The sequence below is a fragment of the Leptonychotes weddellii genome, chromosome 3 (genome assembly GCF_054177405.1).
Source record: "Leptonychotes weddellii isolate Sample4059 chromosome 3, ASM5417740v2, whole genome shotgun sequence".
In the NCBI taxonomy this organism is placed as follows: domain Eukaryota; kingdom Metazoa; phylum Chordata; class Mammalia; order Carnivora; family Phocidae; genus Leptonychotes; species Leptonychotes weddellii.
This window is the reverse complement of record NC_138371.1, coordinates 80860380-80881498: the sequence shown is the minus strand read 5'-3', so window position 1 is coordinate 80881498 and position 21119 is coordinate 80860380. Positions and strand designations below refer to the sequence as shown.

Sequence of the window (21119 nt, the reverse complement as noted above, 5' to 3'; positions counted from 1 at the left end):
GCCCCTCTTACGTATATATTTTAAAAACTATGTTCTATAATAGTTTTTAACTATGACTTTCTCTAAATAAGCTCTCTGATTAAACAATTACAACATATAATGATCAAATTTTGAGTCATGTTTTGTTTGTGAGGTATTCATATACTTATGTCTAAATACAATAATTAACCCTTAAAACTACTTTCTTTACAAACAAATAATAGCTTCAGGGCTCCTGGGTGGCTCAGTCGTTAAGCGTCTGCCTTCAGCTCAGGTCATGATCCCAAGGTCCTGGAATTGAGCCCCACGTAGGGCTCCCTGTTTGGCAGGAAGCCTGCTTCTCCCACTCCCGCTCCCCCTGCGTGTGTTCCCTCTCTCGCTGTGTCTCTCTCTGTCAAATAAATAAATAAAACCTTAAAAAAAAATAATAGCTTCATTAGCCAATTAAAACGTGTTCCAAACCAATAGTTTACTTGCACACTTCCAATTGTTACATATTTTGGAGACTGGCAACTAACTACTTTTTCCTCACAATTTTCTAGCTTCCTTTTACCTAAACTGCTTTTTGTTTTTCTCTAGTCCCTTCTTAAATGCTTTCATTGGGGAGGAAGACCTTCCTCTGTTCTAAGGTCCCTCTAGCTGGACTAAGAATCAAATTGACATGAGACAGATTAACAGGAGAAAATCACATTTAATAGGTGTATGCACAGGGTGGTGGTGGGAGTGGCACAATCCACATAGACAAGAAATTCCAGAGACAATGAGACAAAATGAAGTTTATATGAGCTAAGAAAAGGGGTAGGGGCCTGAGGATACAGTGGGGAGAAAGCTTTTTAGCAAGAAGGGGAAAGGAGATGTTTGGAAAAACAAGATGGTTCTATTATACAGATGAGCTCTTTTGGTTAAGGGGCCTCTGTTAATACTTCTCCTCCTGTTGCAGGCTCTCCTATCCAGTATAAATTTAGGCAGTTATGGGGGAGGCAGAGAACCTTTCCTTCATCTGCCTGGGTTTGTTTTTTTTGTTTTGTCTTTTTTTAATTTTTTTTTTTCTTTTTTATCACTTTCAACTCAAAATGGTCTTTATGCCAAAGTGGCACATTTTGGAGGAGCAAGATGGCAGAGGAGTAGGAGACCTAAATTTCTTCTGGTCCCAGGAATTCAGTTAGATAGGGATCAAACCATTCTGAACACCTATGAACTCAACAGGAGATCGAAGAAAAGAATAGCAGCAACTCTCTGAACAGAGAAGCGACCACTTTCTGGAAGTGTATATTTTTCTGGGGTCGTTGTTACCCTGTTAGCATTTTGTTCTCTCATTCATCTATTCTCCTCTGGACAAAATGACACGACGGAAAAACTCATCTCAAAAAAAAGAACAAGAGGCAGTACTGACTGCCAGGGACCTAATCAATACGGACATTAGTAAGATATCAGAACTAGAGTTCAGAATGACGATTATAAAGATACTAGCTGGGCTTGAAAAAAGCATGGAAGATACTAGAGAAACCTTTTCTGGAGAAATAAAAGAACTAAAATCTAACCAAGTCGAATAAAAAAGGCTATTAATGAGGTGCAATCAAAAATGGAGACTTTAACTGCCTAAGTGGCACATTTTGGGGCAGCCCACCCTGGGCATATTTGGCAAGGTTGATGTGGCATGTCTCAGTTGGGATTAGTCCTAAAAGTAATAGAGTAAATTCTTAGCTCCTTTTAGAAAGAAATGACAAAAATATCTTTTTTTTTTTTTTTTTAGCAGAAAATAACTGGAGGAGAGAAATGAGAAAGGGAGAGGGAGGGATGAAGAGACAAAAGGACAGAGGGATAGAGAGAGAAAGCAATTAAAGCACATTTCTTCATTAGTTATTTTTCTATTTAAAGTCTGACTTTTTAGAAATGAAACAAAATTTTCATTAAATATGAAATGAATGCATAAATAGATGTGGTAGCAAAGAAAGAGCTAAACTGGTCAATAAAATAAAATATAGTTTGGTGATCTCACCAAATTTAGGAACATGCATGCATTATCTTGTCTGATTCCTAAGGTCACTGATACATGTTCATAAATGTCTCTTTTGATTATTTCTTCTTTCTTTTTCCCTTCTTACCTGGGAAAACTATAATAGCTGGAAGCTTTTCTTCCTCCTCTCCCTTCAGGTATATGAAATCTCAGGTCCATTCTACAAAGTGTAACAGTTAATTGGGAAGCACCACATTATCTCACTCAGCTTCTTTGTGTATTTTGTGATTTGTAGATACCAAAATGATATACTGCCCACAAAAGGTATAATAGAATGCTTTTAAGAAACTCAAACAATTATAAGACAGAATATAGTATTTCTCTGTGCTTTGAGTTATCAAGCCCTGTTAATTTCTCTTTGTGGAGCTGTTCTGTGATAGTCCACTTTCCTCTGGTTTTTATACCCAGTTTTATAGTTCCAAGGTCGTCCTTTTCATTGCGTTAATACCGTACTTTGTGATAACACTCACCTATTTCTGTCCCTTTTAGCTTATCTAATGTCCCCAGCTTACCTAATTTTCACATTGTTTAGACTGGGATGAAGAAACCCTATTACATGATTGAAGAGGTGAAGGGGCAAGTGAAAAAGACAGGAACAAATACCTGAAAGAACAATGAAAAGGCACAAAATGATCCCATTCAACCTTATAGTGAGCCACACTTTTCCATATTTTGCAGGACATTTAAAAACAGTTCTGCTAATTTAATATATAGGGAAAGGAACCATGTTGTTTCTATTTTTATTGCTATACATATCTTCAGAAGGCTGGGGAGGGGAAGGATTGTATACATATATACAGTAAGATTACAAAATCTGCAATATCTGTTTTCTGGACCACTAATCTTTCACTTTCCCCTTTCTGGGTTCTAAGTCTAATGAGCTGGAAAATCAAAATATATTTGTTATGATCACCACCTAGGTACTTGAGAAAATAACAAAATTAAGGATATGGAAAGGAAAAAGGGAAATGATTTTTTAAGGAATTAAATAGCAGTGAAAGAATAACATTTAAATCAAAGTAACTAGAGAATGAGAAAGCATGAAAAACATTTGAATGCCCGGGTCAATAATCTTCTTCAGAGAAAACCAAATTAGCTTAAAGTTACGAAAAGGAATGAAAATACCTGAACAATTATGTTATAAACAAATTGCTACGTGGACCCCTTCAAACCAGCAGGATGCTAGCAACACCTGTTCAGAGTTTAAAAGTGTCATAGCTCATTTCTCCTTCCTCTTCCTTGAAAATGTTAGGTATTGAGGATAGAACATAGGCACAGTTACAGCAGTGATAGGTAGATAGATAGATAGATAGATAGATAGATAGATAGATAGATAGTTAACAAGGAGAGGTGAGCCTATGCATGGGCAGGTTATTCTAGAAGCTTGAAATATTCTGGATGGAAAAAGAACACAGAAGGAGGAGGTAGGAAGTGCACTTCAAAACTCATGGCTTATATTGCTAGTCATTATTTTGTTTTTGGTTTATGTCTTCCCTTTTGTGGACATTCTTTTATTCTGAAGCCAGAATGGTGCTTTAACATACCTATTACTTGCTCCATTGACTTGTCCTTGCACAATGGGGGCACATACTATCTTTCTTGATGAGTTCTAACTATGAACTCGTTCCTGTGTAACAACCCAGGGATACTGTGTCCTGCACTGATATTGTGTCCAGCACATAGGATATGCCTAATAAATAAAAGAATCCCATTCCATGTATGTGGAGGAAAAAACAGAAAAGTGAAGCTGGTTGAATACTAATGCATATATAGAAATGTTCTCTATGAACTTTATCACTGTTTAGGTCAGGTATCTACAAGAAGGTCAAGTTTCACAAACTTAGGCTCTAAGCCCAAAGAATTCTGCCCATACCTTTTTTCTGACCCTATCTGAACCCAGGAAAACCCTCTACTGAGCCTTTAAAATGTAATGTCTGTCATCAATAAAATTCTTTGTATTTTTAACCTCCTAACATTCCTTTCAACATTATCATTCTGCCTGAAACCTGATTCTCCCTTGAGGACACTGGTTCCCCTGAGCTTTTTCAATTGATAGCTGTTTTCTATCTGCACCCTTCTTCTCCCCCTTACTATCTGAGTCTGGAGGTTTTGAAGTTTACTGCATTTTCCAGGTAATTTTCTTTTCTCCATCCCTAAAAGTACCCACCCTTTGATCCTCGGCCCTCTGATGACATTATCCATTATTCTCATTGCAGTTCTTTTCCCCACTCAAGTCCGGAATGTCCTTGAAATTTCTTATTCCTTCTTTACCAGTTCTCCAAAGTAGCTCCTGCTTAAGTCTTTATGATTTTAACACATATGAAGATGATTTTTCCAATACACTAGTCTCTTGGGTCCTTGAACTTTTCTCCTCAAATGATCATGTTCTCCCCCATACTTCAATCAGCCACTCTCATGATTATAGTCTAAACTTGCCATTACCAAAATATGTAATCTCTCTATACTTCTAATTTCTAGTATCCTATTCTATGAACACAGTCTCTCATCCTTCCAGCTCACTTACTTTATTTTTTTTTTTTTAAGATTTTATTTATTTACTTGAGACAGAGAGAATGAGAGAGAGAGAGCACATGAGAGGGGGGAGGGCCAGAGGCAGAAGCAGGCTCCCTGCCGAGCAGGGAGCCCGATGCGGGACTCGATCCAGGGACTCCAGGATCATGACCTGAGCCGAAGGCAGTCGCTTAACCAACTGAGCCACCCAGGCGCCCCTGGCTCACTTACTTTAGTACCTTACCCCACAAGCCTTCAACCCTTTAGATCATTAATCCATTTTCAACTGTCTTGCCCTTACCTCCCCTATGCCCTTTCTTCCTTTTATAACCAGTTTAAATCCTATGCCAATCATTTATTTACTCCACACACTCAACTTCTGTATCTGTTTGTGCTTCAATAGTGCAACTCTATACCTGTACCCACACAGGTGAATTTGGTTGGAAGAAAAAGAAACACCCCCAAAATCATGCTAAATAATATAGGCTAGCAAAATATTCCACTCCAAATTATGCTACTTTGGCATAAGGATTATTTTGAGCTGAAGGCTATTGAGAATAAATAGATACAAGGAAAATTCTCTGCCTTCCCCCTATTTGCCTAGAACCAATAGATAAATTTGCAGAGGTGTCTTCCTTCCCCTCTCTACCAGGAAGGACAAAATTTAATCACAGGAGACTTTAGGCCTTTATCAGCCCAGGAGAGGCAGCACCAGAGGACTCCACATAAAAACTTTACTAACTAGCTCTTATTTTGCATTAGTTACCATATATTTGCCTTCCCACAGTATGCTACCTCTGAGACTCAAGGTCTTTTTCTTTGTCTTATTGCTTCCCTAAAAATGCATTGTTCTAGGGCGCCTGGGTGGCTCAGTTGGTTAGGCGACTGCCTTCGGCTCAGGTCATGATCCTGGAGTCCCTGGATCGAGTCCCGCATCGGGCTCCCTGCTCGGCAGGGAGTCTGCTTCTCCCTCTGACCCTCCTCCCTCTCATGCTCATGCTCTCTGTCTCTCATTCTCTCTCTCAAATAAATAAATAAATAAAATCTTAGAGAAAAAAAAAAATGCATTGTTCTATTGCTAAAATGTTATATAAGCCCAAATCTTTTTTTAATTAATTTATTTATTTGACAGACAGAGAGAGAGCACAAGCAGGGGGAGCTGCAAGCTGAGGGAGAAGCAGGCTCCCCACTGACCAGGGAGCCCACTGCAGGACTCGATCCCAGGACCCTGAGATCATGACCTGAGCCAAAGGCAGATGCTTAACTGACTGAACCGCCCAGGCGCCCCATAAGCCCAAATTTTAACCAACCTTCAGTTACTCACCCCTGAGTTCCTTTCATGTATATATGAGATATACATGTTAATAAACTTCTGTTTTTCTCTGCTTAATGTCTTTTGTTACAGAGCCCCATGCAAACACCTTTAAGGGTAGAAGGAAAAATTTTTTTTTTCCTTCCTAATAGTCTCATTTTACATTTATGATCATAATCTCAGGAATCACAGCAATTATATTTCTCTGGTTATTCTCTCCTACTCTTGTGGATCAGTGCTACTCAAAACATAGCCCCGGCCTATAGACAGTACATGAAATGTTTGCTACCAGACTACAAGATATGCAGTGAAGTTAAAAGAAAACATTTGGGATATTTTGTAGCAATTTTGTCATCAGCTAGACCCCCAAGACCTGACCTTTACTGCCCACCTGCTTGTATTCACTGACCTTTGTTCCACATTTTTCCTTAAGCTGCTCTTTCTAGTTTATCTCTTAACTCAGGCAGATGGGAAGCAAACCCGCCCTTTGCCCCTCGAGGGATAGCAAATGCCTTGACAGACCTTCAACCAGCCCAGACAACCCAGATCAGTAAATGAAATGACTGATGCCTGCACAGAAGGACCATAGAGTGACCTCTAGAATGACAGATGAGGACCTTTACCTTGTTACAAAACTAAAATCTCTGCCCAAGGTGGAGCACCAGCCTCATTTACATAATATACAATGTACGTATAGGCATGTTTCCCGAAGGCACATGCATGACCTTATGTCCACCTCTACATACAATGACAAGGCTTCCTATCTAAATATTCACCCTAACCCTAAATAAAAAGATTCCCTCGCTCTAGGAGTCATGGCTTTGGAAATCATTCCCTGTGATCTCATTTGCTACGAATAAAGTTTTCTTTGTACGACAATTCAACCTAATGTAGTTTCTGACTCAACAAGGAGCGAACTCATGTTGGTTTGGTTACAATTTGACATAGTGATTTTATGTCTGATGAATATTTTTTTTAATTGGATTTGTATTTAATGTCTATTTACATTTTAATTTTTTGAATAATTTTTATTGTAATTTTCAAAAGTATTCCACCACATATTAGAAATCAAAACAAACAAAAAAAGAATCTAGTCCTTCACCACAAATAATTTGAGATATACTACCTCAGATTTCTTTTTTTTTTTTTTAAAGATTTTATTTATTTATTTGAGAGAGAGGGTGAGAGAGAGAAAGAGCACAAGAGGGGGGAGCGGGAGAGGGAGAAGCAGACTCCCTGCTGAGCAGGGAGCCCGATGTGGGACTCTATCCCGGGACTCCAGGATCATGACCTGATCCGAAGGCAGTCGCTTAACCAACTGAGCCACCCAGGCGCCCACTACCTCAGATTTCTATTTGATATCCCTCTATCTCAAACCTCTATTGTTTCACTTCCTATACTTGCTCCCAGTTTCCTACTTTACAAAGTAAATGGAAGCAATTCGAAGTAAATTTCCACCACGACCAGATCTACCCATCTCCCTGTGTCTGTATTCACGTAGTTTACTTTTGTGTTATGATGCTTGAACTATCTATCACTGGTAGAGTACAACTCCCCCATTGTGCACAGGAACCCCTATCTTCTGGTCTGCTCTCAGACATGGCTCCTGCAGGACTTCTAATTCTTGCCTGTATCATTAAATCAACACCCTTCACAAGATTTTTCCTACCAATGTGTCCATGTACTGCTATTTCTTCACCTTAAAAAAATAATAAGTTCTTTTTACTCCATTTTTTTCCCAGCTACCAAACTTTTTCTCCTTTCTTCTCCTTCCCTATTATGGAAATAATCCACAAAATAGTTATTTGAATTATTGTCAACAATTTCCCTCCTCTCATTCATTCTTTCTTGATGCCATCCCATTCAGGCTCTACCTAATTTGTCCCCCAAATTTATGTTTCTGATCTCATTCTTTTCTCTCTTTCATTTACTCAGGGCTAGCCATACTGTTCTTCCATGCTGTTCCTCAAACATGCAGAGCTTCTCCTGGTTTCAGAACCTTTAGATTTACTTCTTTGTCTTGACTGTTCTTGATAGCTACATTGCTAGCTCTTCTTTTCCTACAGTTCTTAACTTAGAGATCACTTTGTCATTGAGGGCCTTACTTCAATCCACAGCACCCCTTCAAACACACTCCATCCCCCTATACAAAATTATTTTTCCTGTAACAATCATCACTTTCTTTCATATTACATAATTACTGTTTTTGTTGCTGCTGCTGTTATTGTTCTGTGGGTGTTACTATTATTATCATCATCACCATCATTATCGTTATCTGCATCCTCTACTTTCAGAATGTAAAGTCCATAAGGCCAGAAATTGTTATTTGTTGTATTCATTGCACATACACAGCAGCTATTTGAGGGAAAAAATATGAAGCAAAACAGGACTAACAAGCAATCTATCTAAACATAATAAAGATGCTTTAACAAAATACAATAGCCAACATTATATATTGATGAAAAAATCGACTTCTATTAAAATCAGGAATTAAACAAGGATGCCAGTTATCGCTACAAATAACAATGTTCCATTTTTTCTAAGTACTTCAGTAAGTGCCTAAAAGTATAAATATTGAAAAAGACATAAAAATATGTTTATATGCAATCATAAAAAGATACTTGAATTAATAGATGATTTAGTAAGATGCCTGAGAACATGATAAATTTACAAAGTCTACACTTTTCCTACCTATTAAAATAATCAGAAATGGAAATGTAAAGAAGAATGTCTCAAACATGATGGTACCTCAACTATAAGAAAGAATAGATGAGAAACAAAGGAAGCCACACACACACACACACACACACACAAATCCCACAGTGTCATTGAATAGCTTGAAATAACCCCTGAATAAATGGAGAAACAGTCATGGGGAAGAAAAACAATGTGTTATTGTAACAAAGTGAAATGTTTCACAAATTAACAGACATATTTAATGCAACTCCAAAAAAGATCACCAATTGGATTTGATTGAAGACTAATTTTTTTAAGCTCAGAATGACAAGTAGATAACTAGGAAATATAATTATAAAGATCTTTTGAAAAGTTTACTGAGGGGGGCGCCTGGGTGGCTCAGTTGTTAAGCGTCTGCCTTCGGCTCAGGTCATGATCCCAGGGTCCTGGGATCGAGCCCCACATCGGGCTCCTTGCTCAGTGGGGAGTCTGCTTCTTCCTCTCCCTCTGCCTGCTGCTCTGCCTACCTGTGCTCTCTCTCTCTCTGTCAAATAAATAAATAAAATCTTTAAAAAAAAATTTACTGAGGAAGAACTTGTAAAGCTAGATATTAAAACTTACTATGAGGCCTATACTCATAGCTGTTTTATGGAAGCATTCACATTAAAGATAAAAGATGTCTACTACCACTACTGTTATTTAACATTTTTCTGGGGAGGTAAAAGCTAATGCAATTTAAAAAGAGAACAAAATAATAAGTATAACACTGGATATAAATCTGTAAAATTACAATTATTTTCAGTTTTATTTTTTATCTAGACAAGAGACTCAACTAAAAACTTTTATAAATAAGAAGATAATTCAATAGAGTAAGCAGGCACAAAGTTAATCTACTAAAAGCAATATCCTTCCAATATACAAATAATAAGAGCTAGAAAATTTACTATATAATAACAGGAAAATGATAAAAAAAATTTTTAAGAGGGAAAAAGCTGATTCTGAAGTTCATATTGTTGCTTTCTGTCTCCTCCAACCATCCAAGATGCCCAAAGGAAAGAAGGCTAAGGAGAAGAAATTGGCCCTGCACTTGCTGTTGTCAAGAAGCAAGAGGCCAAGAAGGTGGTCAATCCCTTATTTGAGAAAAAGCCCAAGAATTTTGGCAATGAAGAGGACATTCAGCCCAAGAGGGACCTCGCCTGCTTTGTCAAATGTCCTTCTACATCCAGCTGCACTGGCAAAGGGCTATTCTCTATAAACATCTACAAGTGCCTCCTGTGATTAACCAGTTCATCCAGGTCTTGGACAGCCAAACAGCTACTCAACTGCATAAGCTGGCCCACAAATACAGACAAGAGAAGAAGCAGAGATTGTTGACCCAGACTGAGAAGAAAGCTGCTGGCAAAGGGCATGTCCCCACTAACAGAGCACCTGTCTTTTGAGCTGGGGTTAATACTGTCACCACCTTGGTGGAAAACAAGAAAGCTCAGCTGGTAGTGAGTGCACATGATTCGGATCCCATTGAGCTGGTTGTCTTCCTGCCTGTCCTGTATCTTAAGATGGTAGTTCCCTACCACATTATCAATGGGAAGGCCAGGCTGGGGTGTCTCGTCCCCAGGACCACCTGCCTTACTGTTCCCTTTACAAGGTTTAACTTGGAAGACAAAAGAGCTCTGGCTAGCTGATGGAAGCTATTGAGACCAATTACAATGACAGGTATGATGAGATCCGTTGTCACTGAGGAGGCAACATTGTGGGTCCAAAGTCGGTGGCTCACATTGCCAAGCTGGAAAAGGCAAAGGCTAAAGAACTGGCTACCAAACTGGGCCAAGTGTGTGCTGTTGAATTTTCTGTACATAAATGTAATAAAAAGTTCTCTTTCAAGAAAAAAAATAAAAAAGTTCATCTGGTTAAATAAACAAGCTAAAATCAACAAAAATATTCTATAAACATTTTGGGAAAAGATGACAGAATTATTATGCACTGGACTTAATAGTTTTGTTTTTTTTTTAAAGATTTTATTTATTTATTTGACAGAGAGAGACACAGCAAGAGAGGGAACACAAGCAGGGGGAGTGGGAGAGAGAGAAGCAGGCCTCCCGCCGAGCGGGGAGCCCAATGTGGGGCTCGATCCCAGGATCCTGGGATCATGACCTGAGCCAAAGGCAGACGCTTAACGGCTGAGCCACCCAGGCACCCCTGGACTTAATAGTTTTTAATATTTATTTTAAAGCTATAGTGATTAAAGGAAATAGATACAGAATTTAATCATACGAAATGAGCCATTAAAGTACTAGAAAAAGATGGAATAATTTTAAAAATAACATTGTCATCAAGAGATTTTATTTTTATTTTGAAAGCAACTAGAATGACCATATATTTTTTTTTGATAAATTCAAGAACTTAAAAAACAAATTTAGAAGGAAAAAAAAAAGAATCACAATTAACACAGCCAAATGCCTAACTGAGAAACATTTGCAACTCATATAACAAATACTCATTTCTTTAACACTTTAATAGAACAAATTAACAAAGAACAACAGTACAAAAATGGGCAAATGACAGTGATCGTTAAACTTACGAAAGTTTGCCTACCTTTTTTTTATCTGAGAGGAATGTAAATAAAACTTATACTTAATTACTATTTACACTTAGCAGATTAGTAAAGATTAAACAGTTGTTAACACAGACATCTGACATGAGTATAGGTAAACAAGCATTCCCATGCAATGTGTTTAAAGTGTTAATTGTTCCAACCTCTATAGAGGACTATTTGGAAATATATATTAAATTTAAAAGGTGAATAAATTTTATCCCACTATTCCCACCTCTAAGAAATTATCCATTTACCATTGCACAATTAAGAACAAAATTAACCAAGGAGGTGAACAACTTGTGCTCTGAAAACCATAAGACATTGATGAAAGAAATTAAAGATGACACTAACAAATGGAAATATGTACCATCTTCATGGACTGGAAGAATTAATAATGTTAAAATGTTCAAGCTACCTAAAGAAATCTACAGATTGAATGCAATTCCTAACAGTATTTTTCACAGGCCTATAACAAATAATCCTCAAATTTGTATGAAAACACAAAAGACCTCAAATAGCCAAAGCAATATTTAGAAAAAACAAAATTGGAGGTATCACAATCCCAGATTTCAAGATACACTACAAAGCTATAGTAATCAAAATAGTATGGTACCAGCACAAAAAATAGACACATAGGTCAATAGAACAGGATAGAGAGTCCAGAAATAAATTCATGCTTGAATGGTCAATTAATCTTCAATAAAGGAGGCAAGAACATCCAATAAGGAAAAGATAGTTTTTTCAATAAATGTTGTTGAGAAAACTGGACAGCTACATGCAAAAGAATTAAACTGCCCCACTTTTTTACAAACACAAAAACTCAAAATGGACTAAAAGACCTAAATGTGAAACTGAAGCCACAAAACTCCTAAAAAACAAGACAAAACAAAACAAAACAGGCAATAATCTCTTGGATATTAGCCTTAGCTATATATTTATGGATTTGTCTCTTCAGGCAAGGGTAACAAAAACTAAAACTATTGGGACAATAGCAAAATAAAAAGCTTTGGCACAGCAAAGGAAACCATCAACAAAACAAAAAGGCAACCTACTGAATGGGAGAAGATATTTGCAAATAATATATCCAATAAAAGATTAATATCCCAAATATATAAAGAACTTATACAAGCCAACACCCTCCCAAAAAATAATAATAAACTGATTAAAAAATGGGCAGGGGTGCCAGCTGAGCACCCTGACTGACTCAGTTGGTAGAACATCCGGCTCTTGATTTTGGCTCGGGTAATGATCTCAGGGTCCTGGGATCCAGCACTGAATCAGGCACCTTGTTCAGTGGGGAGTCTGCTTGGGGTTCTCTCCCTCTCCCTCTCCCTTTGCCCCTCCCCCTGTTCAAGCTGTCTGTCTCTCTCTCTCTCAAATGAATAAATAAATCATTAAAGAAAAATGGGCAGGGGACCTGAGTAAACATTTTTCCAAAGAAGACATGAGTTGATCAACACAACAAAAACGCTCCATATCACTAATCATCAGGGAAATCCAAATCAAAACTATAATGAGATATCACCTCACATCTGTCAGAAAGGCTAAAATCAGAAGGAGAAGAAATAACAAGTGTCAGTGAGGATGTGGTGAAAAGGAAACCCTGTGCCCTGTTGGTAAGAATGTAAATTGGTGCAGCCACTATGGAAAACAGTATGGAGGCTCCTCAAAAAATTAAAAATAGAAATACCATATAATCCAGTAATTACACTACTGGGTATTTACCCAAAGAAAATGAAAACACTAATTCAAAAAGATATATGCACCCCTATGTTTGTTGCAGCGTTATTTACAATAACCAAGATATGGAACCAACCTAAGTATCCATCTATAGGTGAATGAATAAAGATTATATATATATATATATATATATATATATATATATATATATATATAATGGAACATTAGACATAAAAAATGAATGAAATCTTGCCAATTGTGACAATGTGATGGACCTAAAGGATATTTTGCTAAGTGTAATATGTCAGACAGAGAAAGACAAATACCGTATAATTTCACTTATTTGTGGAATCTAAAAAAAACAAAACAAATACACAAACAAAATAACAAAAGCCAAACAGAGTCTCAAATACACAGAACAAACCAGTGGTTGCCAGAGGGGAGCTGGGTTGGGGGAAGGGTATTAAGAGGTACTTCCAGTTATAAGATAAATAAGTCACGGAGATAAAAGTACAGCATGGGGAATATAGTCAATAATATTGTAATAGTGTTGTATGGTGGCAAATGGTGACAACATTTATTGTGATGAGCACTGAATGATGTATAGAACTGTCCAATTGGATGTATAGAACTGTCCAATCACTATGTTGTACACCTGAAATTAACATAACATTATATGTCAACTATACTTTGTTGATTAAAAAACGAAACAAAGACCTCCAATCAATCAATCAATAATGATTCCACGTTGAATAACAAAAATCACTCCACATATTCTGTGAGATGAAAAATGCACCCTGATGTTACATTAACTTTGAACCTGACTGAGAATGTCTACCCAGATTAAACTGATGCTTGAAGGTCCTTGGTGCCACAGGAAAAATGCAAAAAACTCTTGAGATAGATAATCCACATTTCAAATTATTCTCTCCAGAATCTCTTTCAGGTTCTTCCCAAATTAAATGTATTTAACTATAGTAACAGTTTTTATGGCTACCTATAATATTTCTCTCCTCACAATACTGCATGTCTTTTGATATATTGGTATCATCTGTTTTAATTTTCCCTCCTGTACAAAAACTCTGTTAAGGAAATATTCTAGTAAGAAGATTCAAACAACATGCAAAAGATGATGAGATCTGGAGACTTATTAGATGTGTAACATTAGGTAAATTTTTCAACTATTCACTTCCTCTATTTCTTTTTCTGTAAAATGAGGATAGTACCTACCTCATAAGATTATTTTGAAGATTAAAAAGAGCAATCTTTTTAAAGTAGGTAGAACTCTGGTTCATAATAAATACCCCATAAATGCCCAATTATACCTTTTCTTTCTCTGTAAATGCTCACTCCAAAGCCATTGATAACTTATAATTCACTACCTTAGCACCACGATAGATATGTAATAATTCCTTTTTATATGTGTATTGCATTCATGGTTAATGAATGGATAGATGGGTAATTTTACCAATCCCCAATGGTTTCAACTACTGATGATCTCTCTGTTTTTAAAACCTCAAATTCAGATACCTTTTCTAAAATCCAGTCCCATATTCCTAACTGTCTACTAAGCAATTCTACCTAGATGTCTCCGGTATCTCAAGTTCAGTGATTTATAATGGAGTGTATAATGTCCTCCCAAACACATATAAAGCCATGCACACACACACACACACACACACACACACACACACACACCCCAGAGAGAAACACGCAGATCTCTTACTCTGTTACTTCCTATTTCAGTGATTACACCCCAATCCACTGAATTACCCAGGCAAGAAACAAGAAAGTTACCCTCTTATCCCTTCCCCTATCCACCCAACATACTATAGTTATCTTGCCCTGCTGGTTCTACTGACTTAATACCTTTCAAATTATCCTCCTCTCCTCATCTACACTGGCTTCCCCCAACTACCTCAGTTGGAATGAAGCCAGAGATTATAGCCAGGATTCCCTACTTCAAGTTTTTAGTATTAGAAACCATTCTTTATGTTCAATCAAAATCATCTTTTAAAATGAAATCTCATTCTGTAACTTTCATTCAAAGTCTTTGAGGGGTATCTGGGTGGCTCATTTGCTTAAGCATCCAACTCTTGGTTTTAGCTCAGGTCATGATCTCAGGGTCATGGAATCCAGCCCCGCGTCCAGCACTGTGCTTGGCGTGAAGTCTGCTTGAGTTTGTTTCCCCCTCCCTTTCCTCTTTCTCCTCCCCACCCAATTCATGCTCTCTCTCCCTCTCTCTCTTAAAGAAATAAATAAATAAAATCTTTTTTTAAAAAGACCTGTTTAATCTATAATAGTTCTTCTAAGCTCAGATTAAATATAGCCTTCTCTTTGGAATCTTATCTGTTCCATAGAGGATTTACTAGGCCTAGCTTAAATTCATTAACTTGAAGAGAAAAACATTTTTTTCTCCTAAGCAAAGTAAACAAAGTATACAGTGCATTGCAAATAGAACAAAGTAACGTACAGATAGATCACTATTAACCTTTGGGAAAATAGGAGTCCTCATACCACCAATAACAAACAAGCAAGAGTAGGAGAAACATTATTATAAATCTATCATGGGCCAGGGTCTCTGGTACACGCATTAGTATTCATATTCTATATTATTGCATTTCATTTACTATTATGTCTTTGCTGTATGGGTTATTAGCATTCAGGTAAACTATAGTTAAAGAAACCACACTTCATAAATCCAAGGTATATATGTTGCCCCTGCAGCATCTCAAGGATAATATTAGAAATTTTAACATTAAAACACAAATGTTATCACTAGCTATAATCAATATGTTTTGATACTCCAAATTAAAGAAACTGAAGATTGGATTTCAAATACTTCCTTAATGTAAAAAGGTGGCAGAGAGAGAGAGGGAGAGGGAGGGAGAGAAAGAGAGATTCTCTCTGAAGGGAGAGATTAGTAGAAAAAAGTAATTTACAAAGAATTACACATTTTTAGGGGCGCCTGGGTGGCTCAGTCGGTTAAGCGACTGCCTTCGGCTCAGGTCGTGATCCTGGAGTCCCGGGATCGAGTCCTGCATCGGGCTCCCTGCTCAGCAGGGAGTCTGCTTCTCCCTCTGACCCTCCTCCCTCTCATTCTCTCTGTCTCAAATAAATAAATAAAATCTTTAAAAAAAAAAAAAAAGAATTACACATTTTTAGTTGAAACTTTTTATTCCTCTTATTAATATGATCCAAGTCCTTTAGAAAATAAATGAAAATATGTACTTATTAGCACAGAGCATAGAAACATTTGCTACATAGAAACACTGTAGAATGAAATTGCATTTTATCTGTATAGTGCAACTGTCCTTAGAATTTTTTTTCCTTCTAGTATCTAAAACATAATGAATGAGCACCAAGAGTGCTCCAGGAATGATTTTCTATATAATGCCTATGAAAGTGTGAGTTTTAGCTATGACTCAAAGTAGTGAAACAACAATAAAACAAAAAAAGATATATTATTATAGGGAGAGATTAAAATAACTTTTTAAGTAACCATCTATATACACACAGAGACATGGACAAACAGATCGAATTAACAATAAACCGAATGTCCACTTGCTGTTAAGTTCCCTTCATTAAGCTATCTAGTTTAATGGATCTCCTTTATAATACTGGCATGATGAGAGCAGATTAACTGAGTTAAATTAGAAATGTATGCAGTCATTTTTGAGAAACATGATTTTATCACCAAGACTGAATCATACTCTAGACAGTGCTAGACTCCTTGGAATTTTCCCAGGTCATATACAAGTATTGAGTGTCTACATGTTGTTCAGCTGCAATATTTTAAAACATTTTCCCAGAATACTTCAGGGCTGTATTTCCCCCACTGTCAATTGATGTGTGCTCAGGGAATGCAAACTAATTACCCTAAGCAAAACATAATTAAGGAGGGAAATTTACTCCAAAAACATCACATAATACTTCCCACATACAAATAAAAATCATTTCTGAATTAGGTTTTGCATGATTCATTACGACTGTGTACAACTTGTGTAGATAATGGAGAGTGGACTATATTAATTATTAATAATAGAGTTAAGATCAAATGGAACTATAAAATCTCACAAAAAATTCACTGAGATACTGTTTTAAAATATAAAAGCACATACACAATATATTTAAGTTTCTACAAAGCTCCATGCATATGGTTTGATACTTGGCAAATTTATGGCATGTCTGTGTGCAGGGGGTGTTGCTGAGAGTTTAAAAGAGGTTTTAACTAGAAAGTAGATAAAATAGGTTATAGGTAAGAATTTATGTCCTTAAGGAACTTCACAAATCTTGATTGTACTGATTTTGAATCTTTACTGCTCTCTTTCATTAATACTACTGTTTCAAAGCTTGCATATAAATGTCTCAGATTCCTAAATTGCATAGTATTAATGAATTTTAACAAAGTAGAAATTAATCTATATAAAAGAAAGTCTTTCCTATCCTCAATTCCCTCATCTTTAAAAGAGAGCTTCAGGGGCGAGTGGGTGGCTCAGTTGGTTAGGTGTCTGCCTTCAGCTCAGGTCATAATCTCAAGGTCCTGGGATTGAGCCCCGAGTCAGGCTCCCTGCTCAGTGGGGAGTCTGCTTTTCCCTCTCCCTTTGCCCTCCAGCCCACTTGTGTGCTGTCTATCTCTCTCAAATAAATAAATAAAATCTTTTTTAAAAAAAGTTTTAAAAGAGAGCTTCATTTACTTAAAGGCAAGGACTTTCAATTTTATTTCCCTTTCCATTTTAATATCTAGCTACAATCATTCATTTATTCAAAGCAATTTAATAAGTTTTTACTATGTGTCACACAATACACATAGTGGGATACAGGATATAAAATGATGAGCAAAGACATACCTGATCTAATGATAAATTAGTTAAGAAAAATGTACTTGTCTGTAGATATCCACCAAAGAATCATCTATATAATTTCTTAATGCCCTAAAACTGCCAAGTGGGAAAAGGGAAGATATATAGGTTAAACCATAAACTTGTATTGGTATTTCAGAGTAGCAGAACTTCTATCAAAGACAAATTAAAGAAGATGTACATGACACGATTTTGGAAAAGTTCATATAAATTCTATGAATTAAAATAAAATGCAAACTGCATTGGTTATCTGCTATTCAGTTCTATGGATACTTTTTCCCTTCCAGCTGAAAGCAGAGAATATTGAATTATGAGACACTACAAAATGTCTAAATAACGATACTAACAAAATTAGCACTTTTTCATTGTTTTTAGAAAATAATCTTCTATGAATATTAAATTAGGCCAGCTTTAAAACCATATGAAATGAGACTTATCGGATAACCCTGTCAATTTCTCTGTCATAGCACATCCTCCCCACTGTTACAATTTTAAATACTTTGTCAAATTCAGTTTTAAAGACTCAAGCGAAAGGTCCAAGGCACATCAGCCTAATAGACTTAGCATTAGGAAATTAGGTTATATGTTAGTTACAGAGGGGAGAAAACTGCCCACATCTCTGGAGGTTCTCAGAACTGCTGCCTATGTGTCATCATTCCTGGAATACGGGCCAGAGAACATGGCACTTCCTGGACTCAGAAGAGCCAACCAGCTTACCAGAATTTCTGATCCCGCGATAAGATTCAAAGTTGTGCTTCTTGCAGACAAGATGTAAGGACTTCCAGGAACTGCCTGCCTTAATATTGAAAGATTTATTCAAGTAAAAAAAAAAAGAAAGAAAAAAAAGAAAAGAAAAAGGAAAAGCTAAATGTCTTGGTCCTTCAACTTTAAAAAATATATGGTACACATAAAAATATTTTATGCGGCAACCACTAAAAAGGAACAATGCGGGGATTTGAACCCAAGTTTCAAGTCGGAAACCTAAGCTTTTAACTACTGTACCTGGAAAATACCCAAAAGGAAATTTTACTAAACAGATATGGCTATAATACTGTTTCACATCTAACAGTTACTTTGCGTTAAATGGATTTTTACAAATTTATAAGAGGTTTTAACTAGAAAGTAGAATGAAATAGGTTATATTTTATATTCTAGAAATAATTCTCAAAAACCCACCAGTATGTATACACACACATACATACACACACGCATATATACACATACACACACAGATACAATGCATATATACAAATACTATTTGCTTATGAACCTATATAAACAAAGAATGGAGCACCTGATGGGTGCTACCAAAAAGTCCTGATAAACTGTGGCTCAATCTAGATACCATTAAAATTTTTGAATATCACTTTGGATCTGATAACTGATAACAAATGCCCATGTCATTGAAACTAATCTTTCTTTTGGGATAGGTGATTTTAATCATGTCCTCAAGTTTATTCTGTATTTTAAAAATCTTCCAATAATAAAAAAAAAGACTATATTCTATTCGTACACTCACTTATTAAGATTTCTCTCATGTTCTTTACTGAGTAGTAGTTTATGTAGAGAAAATAAAGCTTTCTCATGTCTCATAAAGTGTTTAGGCTTGCAGCTGGTCAGGGGGTCAGAAGATTAAAAGCCCACTATTAATAAAACTAAGCAGAACACCTAGTTTCTAGATATTTAAAAAAAAAATGAGTTCAGTTGTGTCCCACACAGTTGAAAAGATGGCTTTGATATTCATAGGGGAATATTTGTTGGTGGTGTAAGAAACAGAATAAATGCAAGGAAACAAGAGGAATTTATGTTTAACTATTGTGCAAAAGAGGAGCTCGCCAGAAATAATCTAATACTGAAACAAGGGCTTTCTAGAATTGAGGGCAAATTTTATTTGGTGTATTCATCAAAACTCTGGTTTCAAGTGCTGAATCCTAATTTAAACTGGTGAAATGGGATGATGTGAAATAAAATGATGGAAAATGTATTGGCTCACTCACTGAAATTTCAGAATTAGATCTGGGTTCTTGTACAACTAAATACAGAAGCTGCTACCATATGATCGGGAAGAACCTGGGGTCCACTCTCCTTTTCTCTGCTTTACTCTTTTCTGTTTTCCTCTGTACTGACTTCATTCTCAGATTCTACATCTTGACTCCTGGTAGCTCCAGGCTTTTCCCCTAACTTCCACATCCAAAGAAAAGAGAGCGATCTTCCCCCAACTGTTCCAGCATTATATAGTTTTTAAGATATTATCACAGTAGTGAGTCAGATTTGTCTAGGTTTGGGTCTCAGTCTGACCTATTATGAGTTTAGCATCATAAATATCTAAGGTGCCTTAACTTTGTCTTTTTTTTAAAGTTTATTTATTTATTTATTTTAGTAATCTCTACACCCAATGGGGGACTCAAACTCACAACCCGGAGACCAACAGTCGCTTGTTTTTCCAATTGAGTCAGCCAGGTGCCCCGCAGAGTGCCTTAACTTCTTCATCTATAAGAAGACTAGTTTCTACCACCTAGGATTTTTGAATGATTAATCTATTCAAAAATCTTGAAAGAATTCTTGGCACATAAAAGCATTAGCTAGTAATATTTTTTTTCCAAATGAGCCTTTATAATCATTGACCTAAATTGGATCATACTGTTGCCTAAACCATTGTAGCTAGGATATTGGAATATTCTGATTAAATTAAATTAGAGTTACCCAAGTAAATTCTGGAGAAAATGGGTTTAAGGTCATTTCCACCCTGATCTATATTGTGTGGAGGTATGTTTTCACCAAAAAGAAAATTTGTGGGTTATTATCAGAAGAAAAGGCAATGGAGATTCAGTGAGCAAAACAGATATGTTTTGTCTATGTGAAATGATAAGGTGAACACACACATGTAAAATATTATAAATGTCATTAAAAGTTTATTCAAATTTTAACTACTGGGCTGCATTCATTCTAAGAAAAAAAATTATAAAAAATTGTGTTTTTGTTTTTAGTTAGAAAAATACATTCCTTTTACCCACCCCACCCAGTGGCTGTAGATTTTTCAAACTTTCCCTTTATTTTATTTATCAACTAGAGTTGACTAGTAATATAATTCTTTTGCTTGGTTAACATTAAATGTTAATTCAAGGAATTTAATTTCACTGCTAAAATCTGGGGATTTCATATTTGTATCTTTGAATGTTTAGCAGTAATTATAGCCAGTGCACTTTATCTTTTTTTTTTCAGTGCACTTTATCTTAATACATATGTGGTTATATCTTTTCTTGCATCTGTTTTCTTTGTTTTGTTTTTTATATTCCACATATGAGTGAAATCCTATGGTATTTGTCTTTCTCTGATGACTTATTTTGCTTAGCATCATACTCTCTAGCTCTGTCTACGTTGTTGCAAGTGGCAAAATTTCATTCTATTTTTATGGCTAATATTCCATTGTATGTGTGTGTGTATATACATGTACATATATGTATATACACACCACATCTTTTTTTTTTT

The 21119-nt window shown here is 36.2% G+C and overlaps 1 protein-coding gene and 1 pseudogene across 1 annotated transcript in view; one reads left to right on the top strand and one right to left on the bottom strand.

The window, feature by feature from the left end:
• Positions 1–21119, bottom strand: part of LRP1B (LDL receptor related protein 1B) — a 1719891-nt gene that overhangs the window by 770842 nt on the left and 927930 nt on the right. The gene's annotated exons all lie outside the window — the stretch shown is intronic.
• LOC102730599 (large ribosomal subunit protein eL8 pseudogene) lies at positions 9538–10410 on the top strand (annotated as a pseudogene).